Here is a 16,509-nt window from a genome sequence, read left to right as displayed (position 1 = left end):
GCTATAGATGTTTGTGTAGAGCAGTTTGATCCAATTGCGAATTCCCTCCCCAAACCCCATTTTGGAGAGCACATCCATCATGTAGGTGTGTGATATTCTGTCAAAAGCCTTCTCCTGGTCAAGGCTGATGAGGCAAGTGTCCACCCCCCTGTCCTGCACGTAGGCGATCGTATCCCTGAGTAGCGCGAGGCTATCAGAGATCTTCCTGCCGGGTACAGCACAGGTCTGGTCAGGGTGGATCACCGACTCCAGAGCAGACCTGACCCGATTGGCGATGACCTTTGCTAGAATTTTGTAGTCCACATTCAACAGTGAAATGGGTCGCCAATTTCGAATTTCTTCCCTTTCCCCCTTCTGCTTGTAGATGAGGGTGATGATGCCTTTCCTCATGGACTCTGACATGCTGCCTTCCAGAAGCATACTCTCGTACACTTCCAGCAGGTCTGGGCCCATCCAGTCCCACAGAGCCGAATACAACTCAACCGGTAAGCCGTCGCTTCCGGGAGTTTTACTCGTCTCGAAGGACTTGGCGGCCTTTGTCAGCTCGTCCAGAGTTAGTGGTTTGTCCAGGTTTTCCAGCTCGCTGTCGCCTATGACCTCCGTGATAGTCGACAGGAAGGTCTGGGAAACAGTGCTATCTGTTGGCTTCAGGTCATACAGTCCGGCATAAAAGGATTGGCTGATCCTCAGGATGTCAGACTGCGATGACTTTTCAGAGCCATCTTCTTCCTTCAGGCTGCTGATCACAGAGGTGTCTCTGTGCACCTTTTGGAAGAAGAAGCGTGAGCACTTTTCGTCCTGCTCCACGGAGCGGACTCTGGAACGGAAGATAACCTTGGAGGCCTCCGAGGTGTAGAGCGAGGCTTGCTGGCTCTTCACCTCTTGGAGATCCTCCTTGACATCCACCCCCATCGACTGCAGCTGGAGCAAATTTTGCATACTTTTCTGGAGCCTGGACATGACCCCTCGTCTCTCTCTCACCTTTTGAACGCCCTTGAGGATGAAAAACCTCTTGATATTCCCCTTGATTGCTTCCCACCAGAGATGTGGGGCCTCAAAGAGGGGTTTCACGGTTCTCCAACCTTTGTAATCCCTCCTGAGTTCCTCGATGTTCTCAGGGGTCAGCAGTTTTACATTTAGCTTCCACGTCCCCCTGCCTACCCCCTGGTCTTCCTGCAGGTGGCAGTCGGCCAGTAGGAGGCAGTGGTCAGAGAAGAACACCGGCTTTACGTCGGTGGACCTGACCGTGAAAGCTCGGGACACAAAAAAGAAGTCTATCCTGGAGCGGACGGACCCGTCTGGCCGTGACCATGTGTATCTACGCTGCGCGCCGTCTGCAGGGTTGCTGCAGACGTCGAGCAGCTTGGCGTCTTTTACCGTTTCCATCAGGAGTCTGGACGTAGCGTCTAGTTTGCTGTCGGCTTTGCTGGATCGTCCAGCCGCATCGATGATGCAGTTGAAGTCACCACCCAGGATGACCGGCTTGGAGGTGGCCAACAGCAGTGGGAGTTGCTGAAGAACTGCCAGCCGCTCACTTTTTACGGCCGGGGCGTACACATTAATAAGTCTGAGAGGGGTGTTTTTGTATTTCACGTCTGCTACGAGGAGGCGCCCGCCCACCACCTCCTTAACGTCGGAGATGGTGAAGTTGCCTCCCCGCAGCAGAATACCCAGGCCGGAGGAGCGGCAGTCGTTTCCTCCTGACCAGATGGATGGCCCGTGGGACCACCAGCTCGACCAGCGCCTGTAGTTGCTGAGGTGCGGAATTCCGCACTCCTGCAGGAACAGTAGGTCAGCTTTTACATTTGCCAAATAGTTGAGTGTGGCTACACACCGCGAAGTATCTTTGATGCTTCGCACATTTATGGATGCAATTTTTAAACCCATTATAAAAAGATAGATTTACCAGTCTCAAGAGTCCAGAGTCTATACAGTTGGCTGTTCCAGCTGTTGAATGTTCCCCAGCATTCCGGTGGTGCTCGCAAACTTTAGCACAGTTGCAGGGCTGAGAAAACTGTTCTGGTCCGTACTGGCCCCGTGATTTTGATGCAGATGCATTGGGGGGGTGGTGTAGCCCTGGGGTTCGTTGTAGCAGTCAGTAGGTGTTGGGGTTGCAGGCCGGTCTTCACCTGGGTTGTTGCTGCTCGTTACTATCGGGGGTTGATCTGTGACCTTGTTTCCTTCCCGGTCGGTGGTCTGGGGGGTCTGTGCCTTCCGTTCCACGTTGGTGCTTTGCCTCTTTATTTGAGGCCGATTCTTGTCCTGTTTTCCCTCATCGGATGAGGTGTCGGCGCTAAGTGCGCCGGCTGAGAGGTGTCGCTTTTTGCCACTACCCCTCGGGGGGTTCTTCAGTTTGTTTTTTTGTTTCCGCTTTCGTTTGTCCCTGTTCACTGTTTCCCAGGGCTCTTTATTCTTTGTCCCATCCACTTCCTCTTCCATTGAGTGTTCCTCATCAGATGGGGCTGGGGTTGGGTTGTCAGGAGGTGCTGGGGCCTCTTCTTTTTGTTGGGGGCCCTTTTGTTGCTTTTCCTCATTCTGAGCCGTGGTGTCTTTTTCGGTGGAGGGTGTATGCACCTCCTCTCTGGTCGCCTTTTTAACTCCGCTGCTGATGATTTGAGCGTATGTCGCCCCGCGTTTCGGGCAGGCCCTGTAAAGATGGCCGGCCTCCCCACACAGGTTGCAGCACTTGTCTTCTTTGCAGTCCTTAGTCATGTGTCCCTCCTGCCTGCAGTTCTTGCAGAAGGTCACACTGCAGTTTGCGGCAACATGCCCCGTTTTGCCACAGGTGTGGCATACTCGTGGCTGTCCCACGTAGTAGAGGTAGCCACGATTTACTCCAATAGCGAAATTGGAGGGGGGATGCAGGATGGCTCCGTTGCTGTCCGTTCTTCGGGTCACCTTGACCTGGTGCTCACTTGTCCAGATGCCGAAGGTGTCTTTCACTTGCACGCTGTCACTTTTCAGCTCAGCGTACCTGGCGAGGAACGTGAGCACATCAGATACAGGGACGTGGGGGTTGTACGTGTGCAGTGTAACAACCCGATTTCGCTGTGCCGGTAGCGTAAACAGAGGTTCCGCAGTCAGGATCGACAAGGGACTCTGGTTACCTTTTTCCTTGAAGACGTTCAAGAATTTGATGCACGCTGCGACGCTCTTGAAGGTGACATCAAAGAAACCATTCTTGGGGAAGTTTTGCAAGCAGAAGATCTCTGTTGCTTTAAACCCACAGCACTCGAGCAGCACCTTCTTCACGAAGTGTTTCCGGTCCAAAGGTGACTCTCCATCCGTTTTCTTCACTGTGACTCGGACAGTGTTTCGCACGCCCCAGCCTGGTGGTCGGGATGCAGCTGCATCCATAGCTCGTACGTTGGGTGTGAAACTGTATCGGCGTTAGGCCTAAACCCGAGGTTTAGGCCAGCATGTAGATCCACCAATAGCCAAGCTCCAAACGTTTCTTCTTTGACGACTTCAATCCCTCCGAGTTCTCCAATCCACGATCGTCATCAAAATCCTCAGCTTCCCTCGATCAAATGAGACTACACTTGATCTTGGCCAAAAGGCCGAGAAGCGGAGTAATGCACATTGAAGAGTGAAATGGGTGGTGAATTTCGAATGAGTTCCCTTTCGCCGTTGTGCTTGTAAGATGCGTTTGGTCATTCTTCATGACACCCCGGGGCCAGGTAGATGGTGAGTAGCAGCAGCCAGTTGCCAAAGCATTTTGTTGTGTGCTGAAAGAACTGTGAATAAAGTGTATATTTGTATGTGTTTGAGCTGTTTTTTGAGTTTGAAATTCCCCATGAAGGGGTGGTGTGCACCGTTGCTGGAGATACTGCAATACCAGGTCGATGCGTGGAGTGGACGGAGCAAGCCCCTATTCCATCTCCCTGCTCCAAAAATCAATTTAATATATGGTCCCCAGATAAGGGACGTATCAGATATTAAACTGATAAGAACAGATTTTTTTTTTTTTTTTTTTTTTTTTTTTTCAAAAAAATATACTTTATTCATAAAAATTTATCATGAGCATTACAGAAACATTTCAAATTGTCTTGACTGTACATTTTCGGCAGGGTTACATGTTGCCTTGACTTTCTTTCATTCAATTATGATATTGTCGTACAAATATCACTCTTTACATTACAATTCCTTCTTAAATATTTACAGTGGCATGTTTGTTTTATACATTGGAGTGTTGGTTGCCCAGACCGAGGGGCTTTACACTGTTACGCGCCCCTCGGTGTACGTTTGCTGGAAAGACTTTACACTGTGGTCTTTCCCCATTGCGCCTTGGCGGCAGCTGCCCCAAGCTTGAGTGCGTCCCTCAGCACGTAGTCCTGGACCTTGGAATGTGCCAGTCTGCAACACTCGGTCGAGGACAATTCTTTGCACTGGAAGATCAGCAAGTTTCGGGCAGACCAAAGAGCGTCTTTTACCGAGTTGATGACCTTCCAGCAGCAGTTGATATTTGTCTCGGTGTGTGTCCCTGGAAACAGTCCGTAGAGCACAGAGTCCTGTGTCACAGATCTGTTTGGGATAAACCTTGACAAATACCACTGCATCTCTCTCCAGACCTTCTTTGCAAAGGCACATTCCACAAGGAGGTGTGTGACCGTCTCATTTCCCCCACAGCCACTCCGAGGGCAGCGTGCATTGGTGCAGAGCCTTCGGGTGTGCATGAAGAATCTGACAGGGAGGGCCCTTCTCACCACCAGCCAAGCTAGGTCTTGGTGCTTGTTTGAAAGTTCTGGTGATGAGGCGTTCTGCCAGATGACTCTGGCAGTCTGCTCAGGGAACCATCCAACGTCCTCCACGGTCTCCTTTTCCCTGAGGGCCTCGAGGACATTACGTGCTGACCACTGCTTCATTGCCTTGTGGTCAAAGGTGTTTTTCTTCAAAAACTTTTCCACGAAGGACAGGTGGTACGGTACGGTCCAACTACTTGGAGCGTTCCGCGGCAATGAGGCCAGGCCCATCCTTCGCAACACCGGGGACAGGTAGAACCTCAGTATGTAGTGACACTTGGTGTTTGCATACTGGGGGTCCACGCACAGCTTGATGCAGCTGGACACAAAGGTGGCCAGCAGGATGAGGGAGGCGTTGGGTACGTTCCGCCCTCCCTTCTCCAGAGGTTTGTACATGGTGTCCCTTCGGACACGGTCCATCTTGGATCGCCAGATAAATTTGAAGATGGCCCGGGTGACTGCTGTGGCGTAGGGTCGGGTTATGGGCCAGACCTGCGCCACGTACAGTAGCACCGAGAGTACCTCACACCTGATGACCAGGGTTTTGCCCGCAATGGAGAGGGAGCGTTGCTCCCACCAGCCCAGTTTCTGTCTTACCTTTCCTATGCGCTCCTCCCAGTTTTTGGTGCACGCCCCAGCAGCTCCGAACCATATCCCCAGCACCTTCAGGTAATCTGACCTGACAGTGAAGGGGACAAAGGACCGGTCGGCCCAGTTCCCAAAGAACATGGCCTCGCTCTTGCCCCGGTTTACCTTGGCTCCAGAGGCCAGTTCAAACTGGTCGCAGGTGGTTAAGAGCCTGCGTACAGACGCAGGATCCGAGCAGAAGACGGCAACGTCGTCCATGTACAGGGAGGCCTTGACTTGCATGCCTCCACTGCCTGGGATCGTCACTCCTCTTATACCCGGATCCCTCCTGATGGACTCGGCAAAAGGTTCTATGCAGCACACAAAAAGGGCAGAGGAGAGAGGGCAGCCCTGCCTGACTCCAGATCTGATCTGGAACTTTTCTGATTCCCACCCATTGATTGAGACTGCGCTATAGATGTTTGTGTAGAGCAGTTTGATCCAATTGCGAATTCCCTCCCCAAACCCCATTTTGGAGAGCACATCCATCATGTAGGTGTGCGATATTCTGTCAAAAGCCTTCTCCTGGTCAAGGCTGATGAGGCAAGTGTCCACCCCCCTGTCCTGCACGTAGGCGATCGTATCCCTGAGTAGCGCGAGGCTATCAGAGATCTTCCTGCCGGGTACAGCACAGGTCTGGTCAGGGTGGATCACCGACTCCAGAGCAGACCTGACCCGATTGGCGATGACCTTTGCTAGAATTTTGTAGTCCACATTCAACAGTGAAATGGGTCGCCAATTTCGAATTTCTTCCCTTTCCCCCTTCTGTTTGTAGATGAGGGTGATGATGCCTTTCCTCATGGACTCTGACATGCTGCCTTCCAGAAGCATACTCTCGTACACTTCCAGCAGGTCTGGGCCCATCCAGTCCCACAGAGCCGAATACAACTCAACCGGTAAGCCGTCGCTTCCGGGAGTTTTACTCGTCTCGAAGGACTTGGCGGCCTTTGTCAGCTCGTCCAGAGTCAGTGGTTTGTCCAGGTTTTCCAGCTCGCTGTCGCCTATGACCTCCGTGATAGTCGACAGGAAGGTCTGGGAAACAGTGCTATCTGTTGGCTTCAGGTCATACAGTCCGGCATAAAAGGATTGGCTGATCCTCAGGATGTCAGACTGCGATGACTTTTCAGAGCCATCTTCTTCCTTCAGGCTGCTGATCACAGAGGTGTCTCTGTGCACCTTTTGGAAGAAGAAGCGTGAGCACTTTTCGTCCTGCTCCACGGAGCGGACTCTGGAACGGAAGATAACCTTGGAGGCCTCCGAGGTGTAGAGCGAGGCTTGCTGGCTCTTCACCTCTTGGAGATCCTCCTTGACATCCACCCCCATCGACTGCAGCTGGAGCAAATTTTGCATACTTTTCTGGAGCCTGGACATGACCCCTCGTCTCTCTCTCACCTTTTGAACGCCCTTGAGGATGAAAAACCTCTTGATATTCCCCTTGATTGCTTCCCACCAGAGATGTGGGGCCTCAAAGAGGGGTTTCACGGTTCTCCAACCTTTGTAATCCCTCCTGAGTTCCTCGATGTTCTCAGGGGTCAGCAGTTTTACATTTAGCTTCCACGTCCCCCTGCCTACCCCCTGGTCTTCCTGCAGGTGGCAGTCGGCCAGTAGGAGGCAGTGGTCAGAGAAGAACACCGGCGTTACGTCGGTGGACCTGACCGTGAAAGCTCGGGACACAAAAAAGAAGTCTATCCTGGAGCGGACGGACCCATCCGGCCGTGACCATGTATATCTACGCTGCGCGCCGTCTGCAGGGTTGCTGCAGACGTCGAGCAGCTTGGCGTCTTTTACCGTTTCCATCAGGAGTCTGGACGTAGCGTCTAGTTTGCTGTCGGCTTTGCTGGATCGTCCAGCCGCATCGATGATGCAGTTGAAGTCACCACCCAGGATGACCGGCTTGGAGGTGGCCAACAGCAGTGGGAGTTGCTGAAGAACTGCCAGCCGCTCACTTTTTACGGCCGGGGCGTACACATTTATAAGTCTGAGAGGGGTGTTTTTGTATTTCACGTCTGCTACGAGGAGGCGCCCGCCCACCACCTCCTTAACGTCGGAGATGGTGAAGTTGCCTCCCCGCAGCAGAATACCCAGGCCGGAGGAGCGGCAGTCGTTTCCTCCTGACCAGATGGATGGCCCGTGGGACCACCAGCTCGACCAGCGCCTGTAGTTGCTGAGGTGCGGAATTCCGCACTCCTGCAGGAACAGTAGGTCAGCTTTTACATTTGCCAAATAGTTGAGTGTGGCTACACACCGCGAAGTATCTTTGATGCTTCGCACATTTATGGATGCAATTTTTAAACCCATTATGAAAAGATAGATTTACCAATCTCAAGAGTCCAGAGTCTATACAGTTGGCTGTTCCAGCTGTTGAATGTTCCCCAGCATGCCGGTGGTGCTCGCAAACTTTAGCACAGTTGCAGGGCTGAGAAAACTGTTCTGGTCCGTACTGGCCCCGTGATTTTGATGCAGATGCATTGGGGGGGTGGTGTAGCCCTGGGGTTCGTCGTGGCAGTCAGTAGGTGTTGGGGTTGCAGGCCGGTCTTCACCTGGGTTATTGCTGCTCGTTGCTATCGGGGGTTGGTCTGTGACCTTGTTTTCTTCCCGGTCGGTGGTCTGGGGGGTCTGTGCCTTCCGTTCCACGTCGGTGCTTTGCCTCTTTATTTGAGGCCGATTCTTGTCCTGTTTTCCCTCATCGGATGAGGTGTCGGCACTAAGTGCGCCGGCTGAGAGGTGTCGCTTTTTGCCACTACCCCTCAGGGGGTTCTTCAGTTTGTTTTTTTGTTTCCTCTTACGTTTGTCCCTGTTCACGGTTTCCCAGGGCTCTTTATTCTTTGTCCCATCCTCTTCCTCTTCCATTGAGTGTTCCTCATCAGATGGGGCTGGGGTTGGGTTGTCAGGAGGTGCTGGGGCCTCCTCTTTTTGTTGGGGGCCCTTCTGTTGCTTTTCCTCATTCTGAACCGTGGTGTCTTTTTCGGTGGAGGGTGTATGCACCTCCTCTCTGGTCGCCTTTTTAACTCCGCTGCTGATGATTTCAGCGTATGTCGCCCCGCGTTTCGGGCAGGCCCTGTAAAGATGGCCGGCCTCCCCACACAGGTTGCAGCACTTGTCTTCTTTGCAGTCCTTAGTCATGTGTCCCTCCTGCCTGCAGTTCTTGCAGAAGGTCACACTGCAGTTTGCGGCAACATGCCCCGTTTTGCCACAGGTGTGGCATACACGTGGCTGTCCCACGTAGTAGAGGTAGCCACGATTTACTCCAATAGCGAAATTGGAGGGGGGATGCAGGATGGCTCCGTTGCTGTCCGTTCTTAGGGTCACCTTGACCTGGTGCTCACTTGTCCAGATGCCGAAGGTGTCTTTCACTTGCACGCTGTCACTTTTCAGCTCAGCGTACCTGGCGAGGAACGTGAGCACATCAGATACAGGGACGTGGGGGTTGTACGTGTGCAGTGTAACAACCCGATTTCGCTGTGCCGGTAGCGTAAACAGAGGTTCCGCAGTCAGGATCGACAAGGGACTCTGGTTACCTTTTTCCTTGAAGACGTTCAAGAATTTGATGCACGCTGCGACGCTCTTGAAGGTGACATCAAAGAAACCATTCTTGGGGAAGTTTTGCAAGCAGAAGATCTCTGTTGCTTTAAACCCACAGCACTCGAGCAGCACCTTCTTCACGAAGTGTTTCCGGTCCAAAGGTGACTCTCCATCCGTTTTCTTCACTGTGACTCGGACAGTGTTTCGCACGCCCCAGCCTGGTGGTCGGGATGCAGCTGCATCCATAGCTCGTACGTTGGGTGTGAAACTGTATCGGCGTTAGGCCTAAACCCGAGGTTTAGGCCAGCATGTAGATCCACCAATAGCAGCCAAGCTCCAAACGTTTTTTCTTTGGCGACTTCAATCCCTCCGAGTTCTCCAATCCACGATCGTCATCGAAATCCTCAGCTTCCCTCGATCAAATGAGACTACACTTGATCTTAGCCAAAAGGCCGAGAAGCGGAGTAATGCACATTGAAGAGTGAAATGGGTGGTGAATTTCGAATGAGTTCCCTTTCGCCGTTGTGCTTGTAAGATGCGTTTGGTCATTCTTCATGACACCCCGGGGCCAGGTAGATGGTGAGTAGCAGCAGCCAGTTGCCAAAGCATTTTGTTGTGTGCTGAAAGAACTGTGAATAAAGTGTATATTTGTATGTGTTTGAGCTGTTTTTTGAGTTTGAAATTCCCCATGAAGGGGTGGTGTGCACCGTTGCTGGAGATACTGCAATACCAGGTCGATGCGTGGAGTGGACGGAGCAAGCCCCTATTCCATCTCCCTGCTCCAAAAATCAATTTAATATATGGTCCCCAGATAAGGGACGTATCAGATATTAAACTGATAAGAACAGATTTTTTTTTTTTTTTTTTTTTTTTATTCAAAAAAATATACTTTATTCATAAAAATTTATCATGAGCATTTCAGAAACATTTCAAATTGTCTTGACTGTACATTTTCGGCAGGGTTACATGTTGCCTTGACTTTCTTTCATTCAATTTTGATATTGTCGTACACATATCACTCTTTACATTACAATTCCTTCTTAAATATTTACAGTGGCATGTTTGTTTTATACATTGGAGTGTTGATTGCCCAGACCGAGGGGCTTTACACTGTTACGCGCCCCTCGGTGTACATTTGCTGGAAAGACTTTACACTGTGGTCTTTCCCCATTGCGCCTTGGCGGCAGCTGCCCCAAGCTTGAGTGCGTCCCTCAGCACGTAGTCCTGGACCTTGGAATGTGCCAGTCTGCAACACTCGGTCGAGGACAATTCTTTGCACTGGAAGATCAGCAAGTTTCGGGCAGACCAAAGAGCGTCTTTTACCGAGTTGATGACCTTCCAGCAGCAGTTGATATTTGTCTCGGTGTGTGTCCCTGGAAACAGTCCGTAGAGCACAGAGTCCTGTGTCACAGATCTGTTTGGGATAAACCTTGACAAATACCACTGCATCTCTCTCCAGACCTTCTTTGCAAAGGCACATTCCACAAGGAGGTGTGTGACCGTCTCATTTCCCCCACAGCCACTCCGAGGGCAGCGTGCATTGGTGCAGAGCCTTCGGGTGTGCATGAAGAATCTGACAGGGAGGGCCCTTCTCACCACCAGCCAAGCTAGGTCTTGGTGCTTGTTTGAAAGTTCTGGTGATGAGGCGTTCTGCCAGATGACTCTGGCAGTCTGCTCAGGGAACCATCCAACGTCCTCCACGGTCTCCTTTTCCCTGAGGGCCTCGAGGACATTACGTGCTGACCACTGCTTCATTGCCTTGTGGTCAAAGATGTTTTTCTTCAAAAACTTTTCCACGAAGGACAGGTGGTACGGTACGGTCCAACTACTTGGAGCGTTCCGCGGCAATGAGGCCAGGCCCATCCTTCGCAACACCGGGGACAGGTAGAACCTCAGTATGTAGTGACACTTGGTATTTGCATACTGGGGGTCCACGCACAGCTTGATGCAGCTGGACACAAAGGTGGCCAGCAGGATGAGGGAGGCGTTGGGTACGTTCCGCCCTCCCTTCTCCAGAGGTTTGTACATGGTGTCCCTTCGGACACGGTCCATCTTGGATCGCCAGATAAATTTGAAGATGGCCCGGGTGACTGCTGTGGCGTAGGGTCGGGTTATGGGCCAGACCTGCGCCACGTACAGTAGCACCGAGAGTACCTCACACCTGATGACCAGGGTTTTGCCCGCAATGGAGAGGGAGCGTTGCTCCCACCAGCCCAGTTTCTGTCTTACCTTTCCTATGCGCTCCTCCCAGTTTTTGGTGCACGCCCCAGCAGCTCCGAACCATATCCCCAGCACCTTCAGGTAATCGGACCTGACAGTGAAGGGGACAAAGGACCGGTCGGCCCAGTTCCCAAAGAACATGGCCTCGCTCTTGCCCCGGTTTACCTTGGCTCCAGAGGCCAGTTCAAACTGGTCGCAGGTGGTCAAGAGCCTGCGTACAGACGCAGGATCCGAGCAGAAGACGGCAACGTCGTCCATGTACAGGGAGGCCTTGACTTGCATGCCTCCACTGCCTGGGATCGTCACTCCTCTTATACCCGGATCCCTCCTGATGGACTCGGCAAAAGGTTCTATGCAGCACACAAAAAGGGCAGAGGAGAGAGGGCAGCCCTGCCTGACTCCAGATCTGATCTGGAACTTTTCTGATTCCCACCCATTGATTGAGACTGCGCTATAGATGTTTGTGTAGAGCAGTTTGATCCAATTGCGAATTCCCTCCCCAAACCCCATTTTGGAGAGCACATCCATCATGTAGGTGTGCGATATTCTGTCAAAAGCCTTCTCCTGGTCAAGGCTGATGAGGCAAGTGTCCACCCCCCTGTCCTGCACGTAGGCGATCGTATCCCTGAGTAGCGCGAGGCTATCAGAGATCTTCCTGCCGGGTACAGCACAGGTCTGGTCAGGGTGGATCACCGACTCCAGAGCAGACCTGACCCGATTGGCGATGACCTTTGCTAGAATTTTGTAGTCCACATTCAACAGTGAAATGGGTCGCCAATTTCGAATTTCTTCCCTTTCCCCCTTCTGTTTGTAGATGAGGGTGATGATGCCTTTCCTCATGGACTCTGACATGCTGCCTTCCAGAAGCATACTCTCGTACACTTCCAGCAGGTCTGGGCCCATCCAGTCCCACAGAGCCAAATACAACTCAACCGGTAAGCCGTCGCTTCCGGGAGTTTTACTCGTCTCGAAGGACTTGGCGGCCTTTGTCAGCTCGTCCAGAGTTAGTGGTTTGTCCAGGTTTTCCAGCTCGCTGTCGCCTATGACCTCCGTGATAGTCGACAGGAAGGTCTGGGAAACAGTGCTATCTGTTGGCTTCAGGTCATACAGTCCGGCATAAAAGGATTGGCTGATCCTCAGGATGTCAGACTGCGATGACTTTTCAGAGCCATCTTCTTCCTTCAGGCTGCTGATCACAGAGGTGTCTCTGTGCACCTTTTGGAAGAAGAAGCGTGAGCACTTTTCGTCCTGCTCCACGGAGCGGACTCTGGAACGGAAGATAACCTTGGAGGCCTCCGAGGTGTAGAGCGAGGCTTGCTGGCTCTTCACCTCTTGGAGATCCTCCTTGACATCCACCCCCATCGACTGCAGCTGGAGCAAATTTTGCATACTTTTCTGGAGCCTGGACATGACCCCTCGTCTCTCTCTCACCTTTTGAACGCCCTTGAGGATGAAAAACCTCTTGATATTCCCCTTGATTGCTTCCCACCAGAGATGTGGGGCCTCAAAGAGGGGTTTCACGGTTCTCCAACCTTTGTAATCCCTCCTGAGTTCCTCGATGTTCTCAGGGGTCAGCAGTTTTACATTTAGCTTCCACGTCCCCCTGCCTACCCCCTGGTCTTCCTGCAGGTGGCAGTCGGCCAGTAGGAGGCAGTGGTCAGAGAAGAACACCGGCGTTACGTCGGTGGACCTGACCGTGAAAGCTCGGGACACAAAAAAGAAGTCTATCCTGGAGCGGACGGACCCGTCTGGCCGTGACCATGTGTATCTACGCTGCGCGCCGTCTGCAGGGTTGCTGCAGACGTCGAGCAGCTTGGCGTCTTTTACCGTTTCCATCAGGAGTCTGGACGTAGCGTCCAGTTTGCTGTCGGCTTTGCTGGATCGTCCAGCCGCATCGATGATGCAGTTGAAGTCACCACCCAGGATGACCGGCTTGGAGGTGGCCAACAGCAGTGGGAGTTGCTGAAGAACTGCCAGCCGCTCACTTTTTACGGCCGGGGCGTACACATTAATAAGTCTGAGAGGGGTGTTCTTGTATTTCACGTCTGCTACGAGGAGGCGCCCGCCCACCACCTCCTTAACGTCGGAGATGGTGAAGTTGCCTCCCCGCAGCAGAATACCCAGGCCGGAGGAGCGGCAGTCGTTTCCTCCTGACCAGATGGATGGCCCGTGGGACCACCAGCTCGACCAGCGCCTGTAGTTGCTGAGGTGCGGAATTCCGCACTCCTGCAGGAACAGTAGGTCAGCTTTTACATTTGCCAAATAGTTGAGTGTGGCTACACACCGCGAAGTATCTTTGATGCTTCGCACATTTATGGATGCAATTTTTAAACCCATTTTAAAAAAGATAGATTTACCAGTCTCAAGAGTCCAGAGTCTATACAGTTGGCTGTTCCAGCTGTTCGATGTTCCCCAGCATGCCGGTGGTGCTCGCAAACTTTAGCACAGTTGCAGGGCTGAGAAAACTGTTCTGGTCCGTACTGGCCCCGTGATTTGGATGCAGATGCATTGGGGGGGTGGTGTAGCCCTGGGGTTCGTCGTGGTGGTCAGTAGGTGTTGGGGTTGCAGGCCGGTCTTCACCTGGGTTGTTGCTGCTCGTTGCTATCGGGGGTTGGTCTGTGACCTTGTTTTCTTCCCGGTCGGTGGTCTGGGGGGTCTGTGCCTTCCGTTCCCCGTTGGTGCTTTGCCTCTTTATCTGAGGCCGATTCTTGTCCTGTTTTCCCTCATCGGATGAGGTGTCGGCACTAAGTGCGCCGGCTGAGAGGTGTCGCTTTTTGCCACTACCCCTCAGAGGGTTCTTCAGTTTGTTTTTTTGTTTCCTCTTACGTTTGTCCCTGTTCACGGTTTCCCAGGGCTCTTTATTCTTTGTCCCATCCTCTTCCTCTTCCATTGAGTGTTCCTCATCAGATGGGGCTGGGGTTGGGTTGTCAGGAGGTGCTGGGGCCTCCTCTTTTTGTTGGGGGCCCTTCTGTTGCTTTTCCTCATTCTGAACCGTGGTGTCTTTTTCGGTGGAGGGTGTATGCACCTCCTCTCTGGTCGCCTTTTTAACTCCGCTGCTGATGATTTCAGCGTATGTCGCCCCGCGTTTCGGGCAGGCCCTGTAAAGATGGCCGGCCTCCCCACACAGGTTGCAGCACTTGTCTTCTTTGCAGTCCTTAGTCATGTGTCCCTCCTGCCTGCAGTTCTTGCAGAAGGTCACACTGCAGTTTGCGGCAACATGCCCCGTTTTGCCACAGGTGTGGCATACACGTGGCTGTCCCACGTAGTAGAGGTAGCCACGATTTACTCCAATAGCGAAATTGGAGGGGGGATGCAGGATGGCTCCGTTGCTGTCCGTTCTTAGGGTCACCTTGACCTGGTGCTCACTTGTCCAGATGCCGAAGGTGTCTTTCACTTGCACGCTGTCACTTTTCAGCTCAGCGTACCTGGCGAGGAACGTGAGCACATCAGATACAGGGACGTGGGGGTTGTACGTGTGCAGTGTAACAACCCGATTTCGCTGTGCCGGTAGCGTAAACAGAGGTTCCGCAGTCAGGATCGACAAGGGACTCTGGTTACCTTTTTCCTTGAAGACGTTCAAGAATTTGATGCACGCTGCGACGCTCTTGAAGGTGACATCAAAGAAACCATTCTTGGGGAAGTTTTGCAAGCAGAAGATCTCTGTTGCTTTAAACCCACAGCACTCGAGCAGCACCTTCTTCACGAAGTGTTTCCGGTCCAAAGGTGACTCTCCATCCGTTTTCTTCACTGTGACTCGGACAGTGTTTCGCACGCCCCAGCCTGGTGGTCGGGATGCAGCTGCATCCATAGCTCGTACGTTGGGTGTGAAACTGTATCGGCGTTAGGCCTAAACCCGAGGTTTAGGCCAGCATGTAGATCCACCAATAGCAGCCAAGCTCCAAACGTTTCTTCTTTGACGACTTCAATCCCTCCGAGTTCTCCAATCCACGATCGTCATCGAAATCCTCAGCTTCCCTCGATCAAATGAGACTACACTTGATCTGAGCCAAAAGGCCGAGAAGCGAAGTAATGCACATTGAAGAGTGAAATGGGTGGTGAATTTCGAATGAGTTCCCTTTCGCCGTTGTGCTTGTAAGATGCGTTTGGTCATTCTTCATGACACCCCGGGGCCAGGTAGATGGTGAGTAGCAGCAGCCAGTTGCCAAAGCATTTTGTTGTGTGCTGAAAGAAGTGTGAATAAAGTGTATATTTGTATGTGTTTGAGCTGTTTTTTGAGTTTGAAATTCCCCATGAAGGGTTGGTGTGCACCGTTGCTGGAGATACTGCAATACCAGGTCGATGCGTGGAGTGGACGGAGCAAGCCCCTATTCCATCTCCCTGCTCCAAAAATCAATTTAATATATGGTCCCCAGATAAGGGACGTATCAGATATTAAACTGATAAGAACAGATACTACACTTGATCTTAGCCAAAAGGCCGAGAAGCGATGGCCAATGTTCTTGAGTTGCCCGAGTGCCATATGCCCTCCCTCTTTTACAGCACGCTGACAGCATTCCAAAGACTCTTCGATGAAAGCACTGACACTTTCACTCTTGCCACATTGCTCCTGGCCTTTGCCATTGAAACAGGAGATTCATATTGACAGAACCTGCCTCTTTTCCCCTTTGTCAATCAGACTGCATGACAGTTATGTAAATGAGCAGTACTCCACCTATCCACACGTACGTCACTGTCACCGCTGCGGAGCAAGCTTTTGAAAACACTTGCATGTCTTGCCAGTGAGAATGCAGCAGCAGCAACCTGCCTTTTCCCCGTGGCCCTGCAAATATTTTCCCTTCAGATAATTATCCCATTGTCTTTTGAAAGGCAGGCTTGAAACTGCCCACAGCACCCTCTCTCAGGCAGTGCATTGCAGATTCTTGTTTTAAAAATATATTTATTAAAGTTTTTTAACAACACAATTTTTTCCCCTTACAAACAATAACCCCCCCCTCCGTAACAAAATCGCACTGAGCAAGATATATACATGGCAAAATGGTATATTTACATAGCTTTATACACTGGCTCTCGCCCGCACGTGCCAGTTTCCCCCACCCTCCATGTTATCTCCTGCTCATCCATCCCCTCAAACAATCTCTCGTTCCCCCCTCCCCTCCGCCCCCCCCCAGTGTTGCTGCTGACCGACCTTCCTCTAACGCTCCGCGAGGTAGTCTAGGAACGGTTGCCACCGCCTGCAGAACCCTCTCAGGGCAAACTTAATCCTCTCCAGCTTTCTGAACCCAGTGCATTGCAGATTCTAACCACTCGAGCCAGGCAGGAAGATTTCCCCTCACGCCCAAAGACTGTATCATGAAAGGAATTCTGCTAGCCCAAGTCTCGCTCGCTCCTGTGATACTGGTTTTGGCTTGTTAAACGAGGCCCTCTTGTTGAAACCATT

At 52.0% G+C, this 16,509-nt stretch overlaps 3 non-coding genes across 3 annotated transcripts; all 3 read right to left on the bottom strand.

The window, feature by feature from the left end:
• Nucleotides 1-3,804: 3,804 nt before the first annotated feature.
• Nucleotides 3,805-3,997, bottom strand: LOC140408000 (U2 spliceosomal RNA). Its single transcript, XR_011939954.1, has one exon. It is a non-coding gene; the product is annotated as a U2 spliceosomal RNA (small nuclear RNA).
• A 5,590-nt stretch (nucleotides 3,998-9,587) lies between these two features.
• LOC140407991 (U2 spliceosomal RNA) lies at nucleotides 9,588-9,778 on the bottom strand. The gene has a single exon (XR_011939945.1). It is a non-coding gene; the product is annotated as a U2 spliceosomal RNA (small nuclear RNA).
• A 5,591-nt stretch (nucleotides 9,779-15,369) lies between these two features.
• Nucleotides 15,370-15,560, bottom strand: LOC140408149 (U2 spliceosomal RNA). The gene has a single exon (XR_011940065.1). It is a non-coding gene; the product is annotated as a U2 spliceosomal RNA (small nuclear RNA).
• Nucleotides 15,561-16,509: the final 949 nt, after the last annotated feature.

The sequence above is a fragment of the Scyliorhinus torazame genome, chromosome 2, assembly GCF_047496885.1.
Source record: "Scyliorhinus torazame isolate Kashiwa2021f chromosome 2, sScyTor2.1, whole genome shotgun sequence".
In the NCBI taxonomy this organism is placed as follows: Eukaryota; Metazoa; Chordata; class Chondrichthyes; order Carcharhiniformes; family Scyliorhinidae; genus Scyliorhinus; species Scyliorhinus torazame.
The sequence above is the reverse complement of the archived record's forward strand: the minus strand, read 5'-3'. Positions and strand labels throughout refer to the sequence as shown.